Source organism: Hipposideros armiger, unplaced genomic scaffold, assembly GCF_001890085.2.
Source record: "Hipposideros armiger isolate ML-2016 unplaced genomic scaffold, ASM189008v1 scaffold_33, whole genome shotgun sequence".
NCBI lineage: Eukaryota > Metazoa > Chordata > Mammalia > Chiroptera > Hipposideridae > Hipposideros > Hipposideros armiger.
Genome location: NW_017731383.1, coordinates 467,638 through 490,014, shown reverse-complemented (window position 1 = coordinate 490,014; position 22,377 = coordinate 467,638). Strand labels below are relative to the sequence as shown.

General features: G+C 49.7%; 1 protein-coding gene across 1 annotated transcript in view; it reads left to right on the top strand.

The window, feature by feature from the left end:
* Positions 1-81: 81 nt before the first annotated feature.
* ADAP1 (ArfGAP with dual PH domains 1) overlaps positions 82-22,377 on the top strand; it is a 46,913-nt gene continuing 24,617 nt past the window's right edge. Inside the window, exon 1 of the mRNA XM_019637475.1 lies at positions 82-309. The gene's annotated coding sequence lies outside the window, so the exon portion shown is untranslated. The remainder of the gene's footprint in view (positions 310-22,377) is intronic.

The window sequence follows — 22,377 nt, the reverse complement described above, 5'->3', positions numbered from 1 at the left end:
CTGGGGGGTGCCGGCCTGGATGCCAGCCCCGGGGACGGGCGGGGAGGCTGCGGCGCCTGCGTGGTTGGTCCCGCTCGGGTGGGGCGCGGGCCCCCGAGTGCACCTGCGGGGCGGACGTGGGCAGCCCGCAGCCCCTCCGGACAATGGCTGTTCGCCTCCTCCCCTCCCCCCCTCGCCGCCCGGGGCTGCGTGTCTGGCTGTCACCCGCGGACTGCCGCCTTGAGAGGCGTCGGGCTTCCTAAAGAAAGAGGAAATCGCGGCGGGTGGCCGGCTGCAGGGAGACATCGGGCGAGCTGCCCGCGGGCTTCTGTGAGTGGGTGTGGGGGTCCACCGGGCTCCTCGCCACCTGGAGGTGACGTCATGGGCTCCCCTCCAGAGCCACCCTCGTGCACCGCGCCCGAGCAGGGGGAGGAAGCCCCGGCTGCCTCCTGCCTCCACGTGGACCGGCTGGGCAAAGGGCCCCCCCTCCTAGCCGGTGCCGTGCTGCCCTGGGGCAGGTGGCTAATTGAGGTGGGGCGTGGGGGGCAGCTGCGGCTGGGAACAGGCTCGTGGCCCATCTGCACCCCATCCTCCCAGAGGGTGTGTCCTGGACTTTGCCCCTGGGTGGTGCCTGCTCTGGGTGATTTCCAAGGTGCTGGGTGCTGGTTGCTCCCCCTTCCTTTCTGGGCTGCTGGTCCTGGGGTTGGTGAGAGGGGCCCGCAGGACTCTGCTCTGGGTGGGCAGCCCTGGCTGGTCCTCACAGCCTGCTCGGGTCCCCAGGGTGGAGGGTGGCCCCACTCGGGCTGTCCCCTAGGAGGACACTGGACACTTCACTGGGGGCTCCTAGCCTGAACCCCTCAGAACAAACCTAACACCACATGGAGTGACCGAAGGAAGGTGGGAAGACCCTGTGTTTTCCGAGACCCCTGGCAGCCCCCGGATATTCCCCCAAACAGCGTCCAGACTCCAGCTCTCCCTTTGCCCTCCCACTGGGCTGGGAGGGGTCTCTGACAGCCCCAGGTCCTGGGAACCTGTGATGAGCGGCACTGTGGCCAAGTGAGGCCACACGAGGACCCGAGTGTCACACAGGCTTTTCCAGAAGCCTGGTGGCCTTTGGCTGAGGTGGCCTTTGCCCTGGCCTCTTGAGCAGGGTGGTACAGGGCCCCCCTGACGGCACAGTGGGGGCGGCATTCCACTGCCACCGGGCACTGCCCCTGCCAGCGGAGCCGGCTCACCCCAGACTGTCCTCACCTCCCTGTTCCAGACCTGTATTTCCACTCGTTGGGGAAAGCGGGCCATGCCAGGGAGAGGTCGGGAGAGAGGGCAGACAGCACGTTCCTCTCTCAGGCTTGGCCTGGGGAGGGCTCAGTGAGGGACTGGCCCTGTCTCTCCTTCCTGGCCACACTGGCCAGGAGCGGCTTTTTTGGACCTAAAGCGTCCCTTCAGCCCCCTCTGGGACCCCAGCCTCGCAGGAGGGAGGGGTCTTCCTTGGTGGTGGGTTCTGCAGCTGCCGTGCCAGCCCACCCACGAGTCCAGGGGCTGTGGTCGGCAGCAGGCTCCCACAGGCCCAGCTCTCCCTGGCTCTGGGGCCAAGGCTCCAGTTTTCAGAGCTGGTCTGTGAAGCCTGCATCTTGTCACATCTGGCAGGCAGCCTCTGGAACAGGCCAGGAGTGGGCAGTCGCCCCATTTTACAGCTGGGGAAACTGAGGCCTTGAGAACTGAGCAGACCAGGGCCTCGATGCCTGGCCACAGCCCTGCCCACTCTGCCATGCCCCCTCCCACCTTCTCCCCTGCTTCAGGGGTGTCGTGTCGGAGGCCTGCTGCCCAGCTAACCCCAGGCCCCGTGGAATGCCTGCCCATGGTCTGTGCTTCTCTGCCGGAGCCCTGCTGGTCTGTCCTTGTTCAGTGATGTTAGGGGGTGCCGCTGGGGCCTCCTATACCTGCTGTGCCCAGATGGACAACTAGGGACCCCATTGATGGGGCAGGAGGAGGGACAGTGTGTGAGGCTGTTGTCAGAACGCCATCACACGGACTAGCTCGAGGCTGCCCTTCCCAACCACGGCCAGCCAGGAGCAGGGCATCACTAGAGCGAAGGGCCCCCAGCATCGGCTCCGGGCAGCAGGACACAGGGCAGGCCCGGCTGCCTCTCTCCACTAGGCCTGGGGTGTTTGGGAATAGCCGTGGGCGGTCCTGGCTGCTGGGAGGGACGCAGTCTGGGGATCCCTGCAGACGCCCCGGGCCGGTTCCAAGGCCCCCCCATTATCTGCCCCACAGGGGGCTCTCCCATGCCTGTGAACACGGGCCCTGGCTCAGCCTCGTTTCTCGTTACAGGCCTGGGTGGGGGAGGAGGAGGCAGCACCTTCGTATTCCCTCCCAGTCACCTACTGAGGTGGACAGGGGACAGATTCTCCCCGTGAGCCTCAGTTCCGATGCGATGCCCCAGGAGGATGTGGGGGCCTCAGGTCTTTGACTGATTGGGCTGTGGGTGGCAGTGTCGTGGTGCACTTCACCTGGGCTGCTAAATGGCCCGGCGGGCCTGTTGGAGAGCCGGGGCTCCGTAAGCAGGTCTTCATTTCTGGTAAGATGGATGGTTTGGGATGCTGTGTGGAGACCTGCTGTGCAGGCATGTTTGCTGGAGCCGGGACCCAGGGACGTCTGGGTGTGACTGGCCCTGGGTGCCTGTCCCTGCAGGGCTGAGGCTGGAGTCTGCCTGCCAGGCCCCGAGGGGCTGGACTCAGAGCGGGAGCTCCGCACCCACCCCCGAAGGCAGAGGTGACTGTTCAGAAATTGCTGTAAACCAGGGCAGGAGTGCCTTGGTGGGGAGGACTTTCAGGAATTTGGCTGAGTTTGGGAGAGGGTCCCCTGAGAGGATGGCTGGCAGGGGCTGCTGAGGACTGGGCTGGACAGACAGCGCTCTCCCAACACCCCCGCCCGGGCAGCAGCCCACCTCATTTTAGGCTTTAACATTTTTTTTCCATTGTGGTAAAACATACAGCAGGTCCTTGAATAACGTCGTTTCGTTATCATGTTGATGAGAAAAAAAATTGACCCATGGTGGGGCCCTCCGTGTGGAGCTGGCACGTTCTCCCCATGTCTGTGTGGGTCTTCTTAGGGGCTCGGAGATGAGCATGTGAGGGGAATGGCATGTCTGACTGCCCCGTCAAACTGCGTGAGTGTGGGTGGTCTTGCAGTGGAAGGGCGTCCTGTCCAGGGTGGGGCCGGCCTGTGCCCTCAGCTGCTGGGAGAGGCTCCGGCCGCTGTGACCCTGAACTGGAATAAGTGGGTTGAAAAATAATGACCTTACTTGTTTCTATTCATCTTTCTTAAATGTTATGTAGAGCTCACGTTTATTTCAATGTTTAATATTAGAAGTGTTGGGCGTCTTTATGTAGAAGCTTGGTGACGTTTTTGTGAGCAGAAGCATGCTGCAGGGAACCTGACTCAGTGTGTGTCGCTGAGCCTCAGTAGAGTTGGCTACCTTATCCGTCACTTCCTTTAAAGTCACAGTTTCCAAAAACCTCTTGATGCTAAGTGAGGACTCTCCGTACACCATGGGCGTTCCCTTCTTAACCATTGTACGTGTGCAGGCCGGGGCAGGCTGGCACCACTGCCATCTCCAGGGCTTCCTCATCTTGGAAACCTGGAAGTGTATACCCGTTCATCAACACCCCCTCCCCCAGCGCTGTCCCCACCTCCTACTCTCTGTCCCTGTGAGTCTCACTCCTCTAGGTCCTCATGTCAGTGTGTGTCCTTTGTGACTGGCTGATTTCATCAGCACAGTGTCCTCAGGGTCCATCCATGCTGCAGCAGGTGTCAGAGTTTCCTTCCTTTTTAAAAAAATTGAGCTATAATTGACATATAACATTGTATTAGTCCAAGGTGTACAGCATAAGTGGTTCAATGTTTGTATTTACTGTGACATGATCACCACAGTAAGCCTGGTGAACACTCAACGCCTCACCGTTACGAAGTTTTTTCTTGTGACGGGAACTTTTCGTATCTACTCCCTTAGCGACTTGCCAGTGTGTGAGAGCGGATTGCCACCTTGCACCACGCTGTGCATCGCCTCCCCAGGACTCGTTCGTCTTATTGCTGGAGTTTGTACCTTGTGACCCCTTCACCCGTTTGTCCACCGCGCTCTGACAACCACACATCTGTTCTATGGATCTATGAGTTCGGGGGCTTTTGTTTGTTTTTCTTAGAGTCCACATACGGTACTTGTCTTTCTCTGACTTACTGAGCATAATGTCCTCCAGGTTCATCCATGCTGTGCCAAATGGCAGGATTTCCTTCTTTTTATGGCCGAGTCATATTCCAATGCATGGATGTCTACCACACTTTCCTTAGCCACTCACCCCCCAAGGGCACTCAGGCTCCCGTGTCCCGGCTGCGTGAAGAACGCCGAGTGACCAGACCATGGGCTGCAGGTTCCTTCTCCTTAGTGTTTCCATTGTCTTCGGATGAATACCCAGCCGTGGACTTGCTGGGTCGTAAGGTGGCTGTAGTTTATACCGCTTTCCATAGTGGCTGCACCAGTTTGCAATCCCACCCACTGTGCACAAGGCCCCTTTTCCCCATGTCCTCACCAGTACTTGTGATTACTTGTCTTTTATGATGCCCATTCTGACAGCTGTGAGGTGACATCTCACTGTGGTTTTGACTTGCATTTCCCTGACGATTAGTGATGCTGAGCATCTTTTTAGGAACTTGTTGGCCATTTGGATGTGTTTTGGAAAATGTCTATTCAGTGCTTCTGCCGATTTTTTTAATGATTGTTTTGTTGTTGTTGTTGTTTGTTTTTGCTGTTGAGTTGTATGAGTTTTTATATATTTTGGATAGTAACCCCTTACCAGATAAATGATTTGTAAATATTTTCTTCCATTTGGTTGATTTCTTTTCTGTGTTCTTTGGTTCCTTTGCTGTGCCAGGTGCTTTTTGATGTTGTTCCACTTTAGTTTTGCTTTTGTCGCTTTTGCTTTCGGAGTCATATCAAAAAAATCATTGTCAAGACTGATGCCAAGGAACTTACTGCCTATGTTTTCTTCTAGGAGTTCTATGGTTCCAGGTCTTACATTCAAGTCTTTAACCCATTTTGAGGTTGTGTTTGTGTGTCGTGTACAACAGGGGTCCAGTTTTTTTCTTTTGCATGTGGCTGTCCAGTTTTCCTAACACCGTTTTCTGAAGAGACTGTCCTTTCCCCATTGTCTGTTCTCACTCCTTTGTTGTAAATTAATTGACCAGATATGGATGGGTTTATTTCTGGGCTGTCTTTTCTGATCCGTTGATACACGTGTCTGTTTTTATGCCAGTACCATGCTATTTTGGTTACTATAGCTTTGTAATACAATTTAAAATCAAGGAATGTGGTGTCTCCAGCTTTGTTCTTCTTTCTCAAGATTGCTCTGGCAATTCGAGGTCTTTTGTGCTTCCATATGAATTTTAGGATTATTTGTTCTAGTTCTGTGAAAAATGCCATTGGTATTTTAATAGGGATTGTATTGACTCTATAGATTGCTTTGGGTAGTATGGACATTTTAACAATTTTAATTCTTCCTATCTATGAGCACGGGATAGCCATCCATTTGTTTGTATCTTCAATTTCTTTCTTCAGTGTCTTACATTTTTCTGAGTACAGGTCTTTCACCTCATAGGTTAAATTTATCCCTAGATATTTGATTATTTTTGTTGCAGTTTTAAGTCAGATTATTTTCTTAATTGCTCTGATACTTTGTTATTAATATATAGAAATACAACTGATTTCGTATATTGATTTTTGCATCCTGCAACTTTACTGAATTTACTTATTAGTTCTAACAGTTTTTTGGTGGCATCTTTAGGGTTTTCTATATACAGCACCATCTCACCTGCAAATTGTGAAACTTTTAACTTATTATGATTTGGATGCCTTTATTTCCTTTTCTTGCCCAATTACTCTGGCCAGGACTTCAATACTATGTGGAATAAAGTGGTGACGGGGACAACCCTGTCTTGTCACTGATCTTAGAGGAAAGGATTTCAGCTTTCACCATTGAGTATGATGCTAGCTGAGGGTTTGTCATATATGGCCTTTGTTATGCTGAGGTATGTTTCCTCTATACCACTTTGTTGAGAGTTTTTATCATAAATGGATGTTGGGTTTTGTGACATGCTTTTTCTGCATCCATTGAGATGATTATATGATCTTCATCCTTCATATGTTAATGCGGTGAATCACATTCACTGATTTGCATATGGTGAACCATCTTTGCATCCCTGTGATAAATTCCACTTGATTGTGTTGTATGATAGCTTTAATGTCATATTCGATTTGTTAGTATTTTGTGGAGGATTTTTGCATCAGAGATACCTTCATTGGAGATATACGCCTGTAATTTGGGGTGTGTATGTGTGTGTGTGTGTGTGTGTGTGTGTGTGTGTGTGTGTGTGTGTGTGTGTTGTCTTTGCTTGGTTTTGGTATCAGGGTAATGCTGGCCTCATAAAATGAGTTTGGAAGTTCCCCTCCTCTTCTGCTCTTTGGATGAGTTTGAGAAGGATTGGTATTAATTCTTTAGATGGTAGAATTCACCAGTGAAGCCATCTGGTCCTGGACTTTTGTGTGTTGAGAGGTTTTGATTACTGATTCAGTCTCCTTACTGGTGATCAGGTGTTCAGATTTTCTGTTTCTTCATGATTCAGTCTTAATAGGTTGTATGTTTCTAGGAATGGATCCGTTTCTCTTAGGTTGCACGATTTGGCGCATGAGTGCTCATAGTAGCCTCTTCTGATATTTTGTATTTCTGTGGTCTAGTTATAACATTGCTTTCGTTTCTGATTTCAGTGGAATCCTCTATCTTTTTTTCTTGGTGAGTCTAGTTAAATAAAGGTTTATCAATTTTGTTTATCTTTTCAAAAAGCCAGCTCTTCGTTTCATTGAGTTTTCTATTACTAGTCTCTATTTCGTTTATTTCCACGCAGATCTTTGCTGTTTCCTTCCGTTTACTGACTTAGGGCTTCGTTTGTTCTTCTTTTCTAGTTCCTTGAGGTGTAGAGTCAGGTGTTTTATTTGGTCTTTCTTGTTTCTTCACGAGGGCATTTATCACCATGAGCTTCTCTTTTAGAACTGCTTTGCTGCATTCCTTAAGCTTTGGTATATTGTACTTCCATTTTCATTTGTCTCAAGGTATTTAAAAAATATTTTCCCTTTGACCCATCAGTTGTTCAGTAGCATGTGGTTTAATATACAAATATTTGTGAAATTCCCAGTTTTAATCTTATAATTGGTTTCTAGTTTCATATCATTGTGGTCAGAAGTGATGCTTAATATGATTTCAATTTTCTTAAATTTATTAAGACTTGCTTTGTGGCCTAACATATGATTTATCTTGGAGAATATTCCATGTGCTTTAGAGAAAAATGTGTATTTTGTTGCTTTTGGGTGGAATGTTCTGTATATGTCTGTTAGGTCCATCTGGTCTAACACACCCTTTAAAGACAATTTTTTTATAGATTTTTCTGTCTGGATGATGTATCCATTGTTTTAGTAAGGTATTAGAGTCCCTTACTGTTATTGTGTTGCTATCTATTTCTCCCTTTAGGTATGTTAATATTTTAATTATGTATTTAGGTGCTTCTATTGAGTGCATAAATATTTACAAATGTTCTATCCTCTTGTTTGATTGATTTCTCCATCATTATGTAATGATCCTCTTGTCTCTTATTACAGTCTTTGTCTTAAAGTCTGTTTTGTCTGATATACATATAGCCACCCCAGCTTTCTTTTCTTTTTTTTTTAAGATTTTATTGGGGAATTGGGGGATGGGAACAGTGCTGGGGAATTGGGGAAGGGGAACAGACAAGTTGCTGTCCTTTTGTTCTTCAGTCTAGTTGTGGAGGACGTTGTTTCAATGGCCCATGTTGGCACCATCACTGCGCTCTTCCCAGGTGAGGCAGATCAGTCACCAGTTTCTGGACGGCCGCTCACGGCGGCTGCTGGCTACACGCAGTAGCCCATGGCAACCCACTGCCACAGGGGCTGCAGCCTACACCGTCGCCGGCGACTCATGGCAGCCCAGCCTCAGGTTGAGCTGTTGTTCAGCATCTTAGCTGTAGAGGGCAGTGTCACTGGCCCTCATATGTGGGATCCGAACCGGGGCCCTCTGGCGTCCCAAGCCAGTTCTTAACCATCGCGCCACTCGGCCGACCCCCCGCTTTCTTTTGGTTTCCATTTCCTTCCTTTTTAAGGCTAAATATATTCCACTATATGGAAGGCTCACATTTTACTTATCCATTCATCAATCGATGGACACTTGAGTAGCTTCCATGTTTTAGCTCTTGTGAATAATGCTGCTGTGTACAAATATCTTTTCACTGCCCTGCTTTCAATTATTTTGGGTATTTGGCCAGAAGTGGAATTTTTGGGTCATATGGTTATTCAATTTTTAATTTTTTGAAGACCCCCCATACTGTTTTTCACAGTGGCTGCACCATTTTACACTTTCACCAATAGTGCCCAGGGTTCCGGTCTCTGCACAGCCTGCCAACACTTTTATTTTTCTGGCAGCCATTCTAATGGGCGTGAGGTAGTATCTGATTTACATTTCCCAAATGATTAGTGCTGTTAAGTGTCTTTTCATGTGTTTATTGGCTATCTATATTTCTTTAGGAAAATGTCTAAGTCCTTTTTTTTTTTCAATCATGTTTGTTTTATTGTGGTTGAGTTTTAGAAGTTCTCTATATAGTCTAGATATTAATTTGTTATCAGATATATGACTTGCAAATATTTTCTTCCATTTTGTGGGTTGTCTTTTTCACTCTGTGAATAGTGTCTTTTGCACAAAATTTAAAAATTTTTCATGAAGTCTAATTTGTGTATTTTTTTCTTCTATTGCCTGTGCCTTTGGTGTCACTTCTAGTTTTGTTTTGTTTTTTTAATTGGGGAATTGGGGAAGGGAAACAGCGTTGGGGAATTGGGGAAGGGGACCAGCCAAGTTGTTGTTCTTCAGTCTTCGTTGTGAAGGGTGCCAGCCGCCATCTGGCTGTCCATAGGCAGCTCGTGGCCTCTAAGTTCAAGGTGCTGTGTTCAATCTTAGTTGCTGGTAGGCGTAGCCACCATCCCATGTGGGAGTTGAACCAGCAGCCTTGTTGTTAAGAGCACACACTCTATCCACTGAGCCATCCGGGCGGCAGTTCAGCTCAAGGTGCCGAGTTCAGTTTAGTTGTGGGTGGGTGTAGCCCACCATCGAAAAGGCAGTCTTATTGTTACACCAGCTGAGCCATCCTGTCATCTGTTGGCAGCTCAGCGGCAGCTCAGTTCGGGCTCAGTGTCACTGGCCCATGTGGAAATTGAACCGGCGGCCTTGTTGCTCAGAGCTCACGCTCTTAAGCCAACTTTTAACCAACTGAGCCACTCAGCCGGCCCTAAGAGTTTTTGTTTGTTTGTTTGTTTGTTTTTTAGGTCTTTAGGCTTGAGTTAATTTTTGTATGTGCTATTATATAAAGGCTCAGTTTCCTTCTTTGCATTGTTGTCCCTGCAATATTTATTGAAAAGATTGTCCTTTCTCCAGTGAATGGTCTTGGCACCCTTGTCAAAAATCATTTGATTATATATGTGAGGGTTTATTTCTGGTTGGGGCTCTTTATTCTGTTTTATTTGTCTATATGTCTGTTTCTATGCCATTATTACACTGTTTGACTTACTGCACCTTTGTTTTGAAATCAAGACTTGTGAATCCTCCAGTTTTGGTGCTATTTTTCAAGATTGTTTTGGCTATCAGGGTCTCTTGAAATTCTATATGAATTTTAAAATGGGCTTTTCTGTTTCTGCGGAAAATGTCATTGGGATTTTGATAGGGATTGCATTGACTCTGTAGATCACTTTGGGTAATATAGACATTTTAACAATATCAGATCTAATCCATGAATATAGGATGTGTTTCCATTTATTTATATCATCTTTAAATTCTTTTGGCGATGTTTTGTAGTTTTCATTGTACAAGTCTTTCACCTTGGTTAATTCCTAAGTTTTTATTGGTTTTGATGCTATTATAAATCTAATTTGGGGAGTGGGTATTTCATTTTCAGATTATTTATTGTTAGTGTATAGAAATGCAACTGAATTTTACATGTTGCCTTTGTATCCTTCTACTTTGCTGAATTTATCAGTTATAACAGTTGTGTGTGTGTGTGTGTGTGTGTGTGTGTGTGTAGTCTTCAGGATTTTCTACAGACCAAGATCATGTGATCTGGAAACAGAAATAATTTTTACTTCTCCCTTTCCAATTTGGATGTCTTTTTCTTTCCTTTTCTCTTCTCTTCTCTTCTCTTCTCTTCTCTTCTCTTCTCTTCTCTTCTCTTCTCTTCTCTTCTCTTCTCTTCTCTTCTCTCTTTTTGTCTCTCCTTTTTCTTTTTGTTTTTTCCCTAATTGCTATGGCTGAGACGTCCATGACTGTATTAAATAAAAGTGGCAAAAGTGAGGTTTCTTGTCTTGTTCCTGCTGTTAGAGGAAAAGCTTTCAGTCGCTCACCGTTGAGTATGATGTTTGCTGTGGTTTCTCATATATGACGTATGAGGTAGTTCCTTCTATTCCTAGTTTGAGGGTTTTTATGAGAGAGTGTTGAATTTTGTCAAATGCTTCTCCTTTATCAGTCGAGATGATCATATGGTTGTTGCCCCTCCTTCTGTTAATGTAGGGTGTTCTAGTGATCAGTTTTCATGTTGAGTCATCCTTTCATTCCAGGAATAAAGTTTACTTGGTCATGATGTATAATCCCTTAATATGCTGCTGAATTCTGTTTGCTAGTATTTTATTGAGAATTTTTGCATCAGTTCTTATAAGGGATATTAGTCTGTAGTTTTCTTATAGTGTCTTTGTCTTGCTTTAGAATTGGGGTTATGCTGGCCTCATAGATGAGTTAGGAAATGTTCCCTCTTCTTCAAATTTTTGAAAGAGTTGAGAAAGATTGGGATCAGTTTTTCTTTAAATGTTTGGTAGAATTCCCCAGTGAAGCCATGAGGCCCAGGGCTTGTTTGTTGAGAGATTTTTTATTCAATCCGCTTACCAGCTACGGGTCCATTCAGATTGTCTGTTTCTCTGTGGTTCATCTTGGTAGCGTTTGTGTTTCAGGGAATTTGTTCATTTCATCTCTGATATCCAACTTATTGGCACACAGTTGTCCATAGTACTCTCTTACAATCGCTTTTACTTTTGTGGAATTAGTAGTAATGTCCCCACTTTTATTTCTGATTTTAGTAATTTGAGCCTTCTCTCTTTTTTATTTCTTAGTCCATCTACCTAAAGGTTTGTCAATTTGTTGATTTTTTCAAAGAACCAACTTTAGGTTTCACTGATTTTTCTCTATTGTTTTTCTATTTTCTATTTCATTTATCTGTACTCGAATCTTTATTATTTCCTTCCTTTTGCTAGCTTTGGGTTTAGTTTGTTCTTCTTTTTCTAGTTCCTTAAGTTGTAAGTTAGGTTGATGATTTGAGGTCTTTCTTTTTTTTAATGTAAGCATTTTTTAACATATAAATTTATCCCCTAGCACCACTGTTTTTGCATTCCATAAATTTTGGTATGCTGTGATTTCGTTTTCATTCATTTCTAATTATTTTCTAATTTCCCTGTGGTTTCTTCTTTGATCCATTGGTTGTTTAAAAGTATGTTAAGTTTTCCTAATTGTAAATTTTCTAGTTTCCTTTGGGTTATTGATTGTTAACTTCATCTGTTGTGGTTATAGAAGATACTGTGTATGATACCTATCTTTTAAAATCTGTTGAGACTTAATCTGTGGCCTCACATCTGGTCTGTCCTGGGCAGTGTCCCACGTGCCCTTGAGAAGAGTGCGTGTGCTGCTGCTGCTGTGGAGAGGGTGCTGCGTGTGCTGCTGGGTCTCGTTGGTTATCGTGTTAGGTCCTCTGTCTCCTTCTCTTCTGTCTGGTTCTTCCATCCATTGTTGTGAGTGGGGTATTGAAGTCCCCAAGTATTATTGTAGAACTGTCTTTTTCTCCCTTCAATTAATTCAGTTTTTGCTTCAGGTCTTGATGGTCTGTCATTTAGTGTGTAAATGTTTATAATTGTTATGTCTTTTGATGTATTGAGCCTTTTATTAATACGTACTGTCCTTCTCTGTCTTTTGTGATCTCTTGTGTCTGATACTAGGACAGCCACCCCGCTCTCTTTCAGCTGCTTTTTGCCTGAATATCCTTTTCCATCCTTTCTCTTTCATCCTATTTATGTCTTTGGATCTCAACTTTGAGCCTCTTATAGACAGGGTGCAGCTGGAGCATGTGTTTTCATCCATTCTGCCAATCTGCGTTTTGACTGGAGAGGTTGACCCATAAACATTAAAAGTAATTACTAATAAGGAAGAGCTTCCTTCTGCCGTTGTACTATTTGTGTTTTATATGCTCTGTAGCCTTCTTGTGTCTCATGTACTACATTTTTGTCTTCTTTTGTGTTTAGTTGGTTTTGTAGGAAAATGTTTAAATTTGTTCTTAATTTCCTTTTGTGTTTATTCTATGGCGATTTTCTTTGTGGTGACCATGGGGATTACATTTAACTTCCTAAAATTATAACACTCTAATTTTAATTCATAGCAGCTTAACTTTAATAACATGTAAAAGCTCTGCTCCTTTACAGCTGTGTGCTCACCCCTTTTTGATATCACAAAATTACATGTTTATACTTGTGTTCCTCAAACATAAGTTAATAATTTTTAAATGCATTGGTCTCTTAAATTAGGTAGAAAACAAGATTTGGAGTTACAAATCAAAGTTATAGTAACATTAGCTTTTACATTAATAATTATTTTTTTCTTTATGTATTAGTCTCTTAAGTAATGTAGAAAACAAAAAAATAAATTTACAAACCATTATCACAATTGTACTAGCTTTTAGAACTGACCATGTATTCCCTTTTTTGAGACCTTTAATTGTCCATATGGCTTCATGGAACTGTCAGTGTCCCCTCATGTCACCTACAGGACTCCCTTGAGCATTTCTCGAAGGACAAGTCTAATGGTCACAAACTCCCTCGGCTTTTGTTTATCTGGAATGTCTTGATTTCTTCCTCACTTTTTTTTTTTTGAAATACAGAAAAATATGTTTTATTTATTTATTTATTACATTAGTTTCAGGATCCTCCTCACTCTTGAAGGACAGTTTTGTGGGATATGAGATTCTTGGTTGACAGTTTTTTCTTGGAGCACCTTGAGTATATGGGCCTTTGTCTTCTAACCTCCAAAGTTACTGATGAGAAGTCTGCTTACGAGCTATTTGAGGACCCTCGTGTGTGACGAGTCACTTCTCTCGCTGCTTTCAAGGTTGCTTTTGGCTTCTGAAAGTTTGATTATGATGTGTCTCACCTGGGGCCCCTTTGAGTTCATCTTAACTAGACTTCATTGAGCTTCTTGGATGTTTTATTCGTATCTTTCATCAAACCTGGGACGTCTTCTGCCGTTGGTCCCTGAAATGCTCTCTCGCTCCTCCTGGGACCCCCGCAGTGCATCTGCTGGTCCTCCTGACGGTGTCCCATGGGTCCCTTAGGTCCTGTTCATTTTTCTTCCGCCTGTTTTCTGTCTGTTCCTCAGCCTCGGTAACTTCCCCTGTCCGAGCTTCAAGTTCACTGCTTCCTTCTTCTGTGCTGCATCTGCCTTTGAATCCCTCTAGTGAGTTTTTTCATCTCAGTTACTGTACTTTTAGCTCCAGAATTTCTGTTTGGTTTCTTTTTAGGTTTTCTGTCTCTGTATTGATAGCTCTGTTTTGTTCACGTGTTGTTTTCTTTCGGTTCTTTGAGTGCCTTGATGACAGTTGTTTTAAAGTCTTTGTGTAAGATATCTGCCATTAACTCTTCTCAGGGACAGATTCTGTGAATTAGTTTTCCTTTGAATGGGCCATACTTTCCTGTTTGTTTGCATGCCTTGCGATTTTTTGTTGAACACTGGATGTTTGAACCTAATAGTGTGGTAACTCTGGGAATCCCCCTACCCACGGTTTGCTGTACTGTTATTGTTTGTTTTGTTGTTGTTTAGGCTGTTCTGTGCTGAGGATCAGTCTGAAGTGGTGTGTGGTCATGTTCTAATTTTCCCTGTATATGCAGTTGTCTTTGAATGTCCTAGCCTTTAATATCTGGCTCCCTAAAAGGGAAAAGCGAAACATGAAATGGGGGGAAGGGAACCAACCAACCCTTTAAATCCCTTGGAAGTCACTTCAGCTGCAGGGGGAGGGGCTGTGACAATGTGGGGGAGGTGCCACAACAGTGGCTGTCCCCCTCTGCTCCCCTGTGACCAGAAGCAGCAAGCAGTGACCAGAGCACAGACATGCTATTTGGTGGACAGGGTCCTTGCCGACCCTGGGTCCCACGTGCTGTGTGAGAACTGCTCCAGGAACAGGTGCACAGCTGCCTGCCAGGGGCGGGGTCTGGTAGGGAGCTGCTCCTGTGCTAAGAGCTGAAATTACCACAATGTACCCAAATTTACTGTCTAAGCCTTCCCCTAGAAGCTGCAAGCCTTCAGCCGACCCCAGAGTTCCAAATGGTGACTGGTGTCAGGCAGATTCTGCCTGAGCAGGTATTGTCCAGCGGAGGCCTGTTGTCCAGTGGGGAGTTTTTGTCCAGTGGAGGCCTGTTGTCCAGTAAGGCTTACTGGTGCCTCCTGCTCTGCCATCTTCCCAGGATCCTCTCTGGGATGGGTTCTCAGTCCCGGCTGTCAAGGACAGTTTGGAGGCCAAGATGGGTAGCAGTGAGTGAGAGTCTGGGGGTGGGCACAGACCTGGCCTCCCCACCCTGACCTGCGGGCATGCTGCTACTTTGCAGAGGTGGCTGCTGGCAGGGTGGCTGTGCCCGTGGGAGCCAGGGCCTATGAGGGCCTGAGGTGGGAACCCAGTAGAAGATATCAAAGGTGCATAAATGTTTCTTTTTTTCCTTAATATATGTGAAGTGCACATTACATAAAATTGACTATTAAAAGTGAACCATCGAGAGGCATTATAACGTGCCCGATGTTGTGTGACCACTGCGTGGATGTAGCCCTAAAATGCAGGTTTTTACAGTCAAGAGACCAGATGAGATGCGCGGGGGAGTGCTCGGAGCCTGGAAGGGGTGGGGGGGCGGGAGGACCTCCAGCAGGAAGGACTTGCTTTCTCACTGTGGCAGGGCCACAGTGTCTGCCATGGGCGTTTGGTGGTGTGGAGGCGCCTGGGGAGGCGGCAGGAAGGGAATGTGGTGTCAACAGACGGATTTTGGAATCTGGCCGCGTGTGTGGGTGCTGATGGGAATGAGCAGGGAAACTGAACTGAGGGTGCGAGAGAGCGGGGACTGTGCTGGAAGGCGCCCCCGGGCCAGGCGGGAGGGGACGGGAGGCAGGACCCGCTGGGGGTCCTGCGCTATCAGCAATGGGAGACGGGGTCCCTTGCTGAGAGGGAGGCAGGTGGGGAGATGGAAGGTGCCGGCCTCACTCATAATGAGGGACTCCTGAGTGCCGGGCGCCCCTCTGGTGACGGGGACGTGAGTGCTGCTCTCCTGGAGCTGAGATTGCAGCGGGAAACACGATCAAGGAAATAAAGCCAGACTGCGCAGGCATGGAGGCAGCTCCAGTGAGGGGGCGGGTGCTGCGCTGGGGAGGGCGCGGCCTCTGGACTTGGGCCTGCCCTTCTGCCTCTGGTATGCCTGCTACCAGCTCTCATCACCGGAGTATCAGCCCTCCTGTCTGCTGGGCCTCGCCATGGGAGGGGCAGAGGTCTCTGGAGCCGTGCCACAGGGCGAGGCGAACCCCCAGTTCCAGCGACAGGTTCCACCACTCACCCTCCTCCCCGTGCTGGGCCTTGGCCGAGAGGACACACCTGTTCCACCTGGCTCGGTGCCCCCCACCCCGCCTTCGCCGGTCCAGGTGCCTCAGTCCACCTCCCAGAAATATTGTAGCGAGGAGGCTGAGTCACCTTGGAGCGCCCTGGGAGAAGGGGCAGAGTAGGGGCAGATGGAGGACCGTGATAGCCAGGGAGCTGGGGAGCGGGGCGGGAGGAAGCTGGTGGCCTGGGGCAGAGTCAGCCCCAGCACCAGGTGATGTCACCCTGACTCAGGGCAAGGAGTGGCCTGGGGACATATGGGCAGCCCCTATCTTTGTGGGGCTGGGGCAGGAGTGTACATGGAGATAGCCTGGCCTCTCCCCCGTCCTCCTGTTCCTGCAGGGTGTCCGCCTGCTCCACCTGTACCAGCCGATGCCCTCGGCCAGCCCTTGGGCCCATGAGTGTACACACTGGCCTCGTGGTCTGTCCTGGGGAGAACTGAGGCCCCGAACACCGACTCCAGATCACTGGGCAGGGAATTCCTGAGTCCTGGGTGCCCAGATGTGGACCAGAGCGGAGGGCAGGCTCTGGACGGATCCTCTGTTTGGCCTGCAGGGAGGCACCAAGCAGAGTGGAGCCTGGACTAGGGTGTGGGGGCCTCCTGTGCTGGACAAAGGGGGCTCTGTGCTGGGGTACCCCGCCAGCCCTCCACCCTCCTCCACCCTCCTCCACGGAGGGGCTGGGAGTATACCTGAGACACCCCACTCCTCTCTCTGTTCTGGTTCTGATTGGGGGCTTGTGCACAGGTGGGCAGGCCTGGCTGTGCCCCAGCAGCCCGAGAAGGAAGCCCGCAGGTCCAGCCTGGCCACTTGAAAAGCCGAAGAGTTAGCCCACCCGTCTCGCTTGGGGATCTCCTCCTGTATTTGTCCTTGTCCTCACCCCCCCCCCTTCCCGTGCACACATAGGCGCCCGCCCTGGAGGTCCTTGGCCACGTGGTCAAGGTGGCACCGGGACAGAACGCCTTGAGCTCTTTAGCCTGAGGTTGGGGAGAAGGAGGAGAGCCCACACTTTGCGACTCAGGCCAGCACCTCCCTCTGGCTTTGCTCAGCCGCACTCCGCCCGCTGCTGGCATGGCCTGGACAGCCCCATCGTGCCTCAGTCACTTCCCGCCTGTCCTGTCGTGCCCAGCACTCTGCTCCCGCCTCCAGGCAGGCCTCCCAGCAGACCTTGCACCTGCCCCCCCCTTGGTGGCCTTCACCTTGGTGTGATGCAAAGCTCCTCTGTGTGACTGAGGTGAGGGCTCCCCAGGCAGGAGCCAGTTTGTTCCTTGTGGGTGTCACGAGGGGAAAGTGCAGGGCGGAGGCTGGGCTTTGGGTCAGAACACCTGCTCTTTCAAACGGTCTTCCTGCCTTTTTCCCACCAGCGCCAAGGGGAGTCCCATGAGGGGGACAGTGGGAGGGTGGACAGGTTGTCACCTCCAGAAATGACAGACGAGCTTCCTCGTCAGCCCGGGCCCTGAGCTGGGGCTCCCATGGGCCCTTCCAGGACCGTGGATCAGGGCTGGGCTGTGGGAGACAGATACCAGCGGTCTGATCCCAGCTCTGCCGCTGTGTGGCCTCAGGCAAGTACCTGACCCTCTCTGGGCTTATCTGCTTTAGTCTGTAGAAGTGGCCTAATCATGGACATGATTGCACCTCCGAGGGAGCTGTGGGGATGAAGTGAGATAACGTGGTCAGTCCTTAGCCCCCAGTGAGGTCAGGTGGGGGAGGCGAGGGCCTGGGGGCGCCAGGCATCTCCCTGCTGCTTCCTTACCCAAGGGCAGGCCTCTAGAGTGGCCCATGTGGCCCCCAGGGGCCAGCAGGACATCACCTGCTGGGAGAGTGTGGCTGCCAGGTCTGTGAGAGAGGGGGTGCGTCCCGTGAGAGGAACGGGTCCCTGCCGAGCCCGAAAGCCCCAGAACCGAAGGCCCAGTTTTCCTGTTTCCCCGTCTGGAATAGGGCTGGGGCCATAGTCACACCAGCGTCTTTTTAAAATTCCTCTTTACTGAGGTCTGATTTCTAGACAGTAAAGCACACCCCTTTCTGGCTTGTGGCTGGAGAAATAACGGCTGCCCGTTCCCGTCACCCCAAAAGCTCCCTCGGGCCTCTGCAGTCAGCACCCCCACGACGGTTGACGGGTGATGTGGGGCATCTTTGGTCAAGTTCTGTTCAAGTCCTTGACCTGTTTGTGTAGTTGGGTTGTTCGCCTCCTTCTTGGGTCTGAGCAATTCTTTAGATACTCTGGACACAGGTTCTCATCAACCTTGGACTGGCAGGGTTTTCTCCCTGTGTGACTTGCCTTTTCATTCCCTCAACCAATGTCTTTCAAAGAGCGACTTTTTAAAAAGTCTGATGAAGTCAATTTATCTTGCTTTTTTCTTTTAACATGGGTTCTGCTTTTGGTGTTGTAGCTAAAAGGTCCTTGCCTCACCCAAGGTCACCAAGGTCTTTCTCCTGTTTTTTTGGAAGTTTTGTGGTTTATATTTTATGTTGAGCACTGCGATGTGTATTGAGTTACTTTGTGTAAATGGTGAGTGGTGCGGACCCAGCATAATATCTGCAGATGACACGCGTCTGTTCCAGCATATTTGGTGGGAGGCTACTCTGTCCCCACGGAACTGCCGTTATCCCTTCGTCAACAGTCAGTTGTCCCCAGACTTGTGGGTCTATTTCTGGACTCCGTTTCACTCCGTTGATCTCCATCTGCGTTTGTTTTTGTTTTTGTTTTTTTTTTAAAGATTTTATTGGGGAATTGGGGAAAGGGAACAGTGTAGGGGACTTGGGGAAGGGGAACAGCCAAGTTGTCCTTCAATCTTAGTAGTGGAGGGCACAGCTAACTCAGCTCCCACTCGTCACAATCTGCCGTCCATTGGCAGCTCGCAGCTGCTCAGCTCAAGGTGCCGTGTTCAATCTTAATTGGGGGGCGTAGCCCACCATCCCATGCAGGAGTCAAACTGGAAACCTTGTTAGGAGCACGTGCTCTCGCCAGCTGAGCCATCCTGCCACCTGTTGACAGTTCAGCGGCAGTTCAGCTCGGGCGCAGCTCACTGGCCCACGTGGGAATTGAACTGGCGACCCTGTTGCTCAGAGCTCGCGCTCTTAACTAAGTGAGTCACTTGGCCGGCCACAATCTCCGTCTGTGTTTATGCCAATAGCACCCCCATCTTGAGGACCAGCTTTGCAACGGACTCTGAAGCCCAGTAGTGTCAGCCCTTCGTCCTGTCCTTTCTCGACGTGGCTTTGGCTGCTGTAGGTGCTGTGACACGCGGGTTTTAGACAGACCTAGCTTGTTGGCTTCTGCTTGTTGAATCGTGCTGGAGCTCTGAGGGATGACATTGAATCTATAGGTTAATTACGGAGAGAATTTACATCTTAACCATGCTGAGTCTTCCAATCTATGAAAATGCTATCTCTCACCACATATTTAGTCGTCTTTAATTTTTCTCAGTAATATTTTGTAGTTTTCAGCATACTGCTTTGCGTACCTCTTATCATATTTGCCTTCAAGTTTTCATATTTTTGTGCTATTTTAAATGGTATTTTTAAATGTTTAATTGTGATAAAATACATGTAGCATAACGTTTGCCCTCTGACCCGCTTTCAAGGGTCCCTTTCAGTGGTGTTACAAGCACTCACGCTGTGGTGCAGGCCTCTCCAGATGTACACGGGATTTTTAAATCGCCTGTTGCTGGTGCATAGAAAACAGTTGATTTCTGTCTGTGTGTCTTGTATCCTTGTTAGTTCTGGTAGCGCCTAGTAGGAGCCACTGCATTTCCTACCTAACCATGCTGTGCGTGAATAAAAGAAGTTTAATTCTTCCTTTCCAATCTAGGTGCTTTTCATTTCTTGGTACTGCCTTGTTGCACTGACTAGAACCCCCAGCTCAGTGTTGAATAGAAGTGACTAGAGCAGACATTCACACCTCGTTCCTGGTTGTGGGGGAAGTGAGTCTTTCTGCCCTGAGAAGGACGTCAGCTATAGACACTTCTGATGCTGCTGTCAAGGTTGGGGCGCTCCCACTAGTGCTATTTTTCTGAAAAGTTTTATTGGGATGTTATGCTTTCTTAAATGCTTTTCCTGCATCTATTGAAACGATTGTATGGTTTTTCTTCTTTAATCTGTGAATGTGGTGAATGACACTGACTCCTGTCAGGTGTTAAGCCAGCCTTGCATTCCTGGTCCAAAGCCCTTCGGTCATGGTCACGGGCTTTGTACTTTTTACATGTTATTGGATCTGCAGATCCTTGTGGACACATTTTCATTTCTCTTGGGTAAATACCGAGGAGCAGAATTGTGCGGCTGTAGCAGAGATGTAGGTCTGATATGTAAGCGACTGCCAAACGGTCTTCCTGAGTGACCGAGTGGTCTGCGCCCCCCAGCTGTGCGAGTCCCAGTTGCTCTGCATCCTCAGGGACACCTGGCAGTGTCAGCCCTTCACATGTGAGCCACCCCAAGGCTTTGGCAGACTTCCTGCTCGTCACGTGACAGCTCTGCGCTGCCCTGGCCCCAGCTCACTTGATGTAACTGGCCTTTTACTCTTGCGTGAAAGGCAGCCTGCACACACGCGTGCACACCCCCTCACACGCACAGCGGGCGGCGGGTGGGTTCCAGTCACAGCTCCAAGCTGCACACCACTGGGTTCTCGCACAGCTGCCACATGTCGGGCAGGTGTGTGGCCTGTCCTTGAACCTCGGTACCTGTTGTCAGAGAGATGATGTTAGCAGTTCTGATCCCGTGCCTTCCTGGGCTCGCTCTGTGTCACACCCATTTGTCTCCAAAGCAGGGCTTGGCAAACCTTTTCTTAAAGGCCCAGACACAAGTATTTTTGGCATTGTGGGCACATGCTGTCTGTCACAACCACTCAGCTCTGCTGTGTACTGTGGAATTGGCCACTGGTCAGCCAGGGCGCGGGCAGTGGGCTGAGGGAGGGCCGGAGCCAGGGCGCTTCTGTTGCTCTGAGTGCGAGTGGTGTGAGGGGCCTCAGCTCCCCTTTCTGACTTTGGGAGAGAAACCACTGCCCTGCCTGGTGTGCTTTTCCAGTGGAAAGCCTGCCACCTGGGCCACCAGCACCCCCTCTCCCCAGGCTACGAGGAAGGGCCCTCCTCCCACTGCAAGCAAGTTGGGCGGTGGGCGAGGCTGCAGCGGTGCGGGGGGCCCGTGTCTCACCTGGTGAGCTGTGCCGCCTGAGCCGTCCCCTGCCTGGGGGCTGCCCGTGGCTCATGGGCCCCTCTTCCCTGTTTGTTTCCTTTCAGACCTGCGGGCTTTCGGTCCAGGAGATGTGCTCATTTCCTGTTGGGCAGTATTTTCGCAAAGAGGGAGCTGGTTCCTGGGGCCTGAGGAGGGTGGCTTGTGCCTGGGTGTCCTGAGGTGCCCTAGAGTGTCTGCAGGGACCACTGTGGGGCCGGCTGTACCCACTGAGCACAGGGCAGGGGCCTGGGGATGTGGTGTGTCCTCTGCAGCAGTCACGCAGTTCGAGTGACATCAAAAGGGAGAACACACCCTGAGAACAAAACCTTCAGCAGGACTCGGGTCATGAAGGCTGTGAAACCTTCTCTCGGTCTCCCCAGCTTCTTGCGTCACCACGTGGAAGCCTCGTCAAAAAAAAAAAAAGTCACGGGTGGTCTCCTGACTATGGCTTCGAGAGCCCTGGGGCGAGAGGTGGGTTGTGGCTCTCTGACTGTCAGTTTCCTTCTGCCCCTGTCCCCCAGAAACTCAGAGCTGGGGGACGTGGCCTTCTCCCCACCCGAGACCCCTGCTGCCCACCCTCCAGGGTCTCCCACAAGCTCAGGCCCCGCCCTCTCCACAGAACCCTGGCTTCTGGCCAATGCCCAGTCCTTGCCGCCACAGGGGGTGGTGGCCTGTCCCTTGATGTCCCCAGGAGGTCACCCTGGAGTGGTGGAAGGGAGCTCAGGGACATGACTTGCAGGCAGAGCAGAGGTCTGGGTCCCTAACATGCGGGCATCTGTCTGGCCGGGCCAGGGCGACTGGGAGGGACCACAGCACACCTGACCCCTGACCCCTTTATATTCTAGGGGTCCAGACAGACAGTGCACAGTAAATGGGCAAGAAAATGAAAATGCCCGATTGGCAGGTTCTGTGAAGAAATGAGAGGGGTGTCCAACTGGGGATGTGTGGGGGTACCGTCCAGCTGGTGTGCTGTGACGCGAGTTGGGGCTGCAGGTGGGAGGGAGCCAGCCAGGCGTTGTGGGGGGTGGGGCCTGGGGGAGCAGGCTCTGGGCTGGCGGAGACGTGGCAAGCAGCCCCTGGAGGGTTCCTACCAGAAGGTCGATGTGATGTGCACCTTACCAGCATGGCCGTGGCTTCTGGGCCAGTGGACCGTGAGCCAAGCAGGCAGCGGGCAGCCGAGGGCCCCCGGGGGCTGGGCGGGAAGCCAGGAGTGGGTGTGCGGGTTCAGGACAGATGTCCCTGCCCTCCCCTCTCCTCCCCCACCTCACAGCTCTTCTGAGCTGGGGGAAGAGCCCCCAGACCCAAGGCTCCAAAGTCGGGGTCTCTGGGCTGCCCCCACCCTTGCAGGCCCTGCTGGGAGCCACTGATGTCAGCCAGCCCTAGTACAGAGAGGGAGCCGGGACAGGGGCTCCTGGTG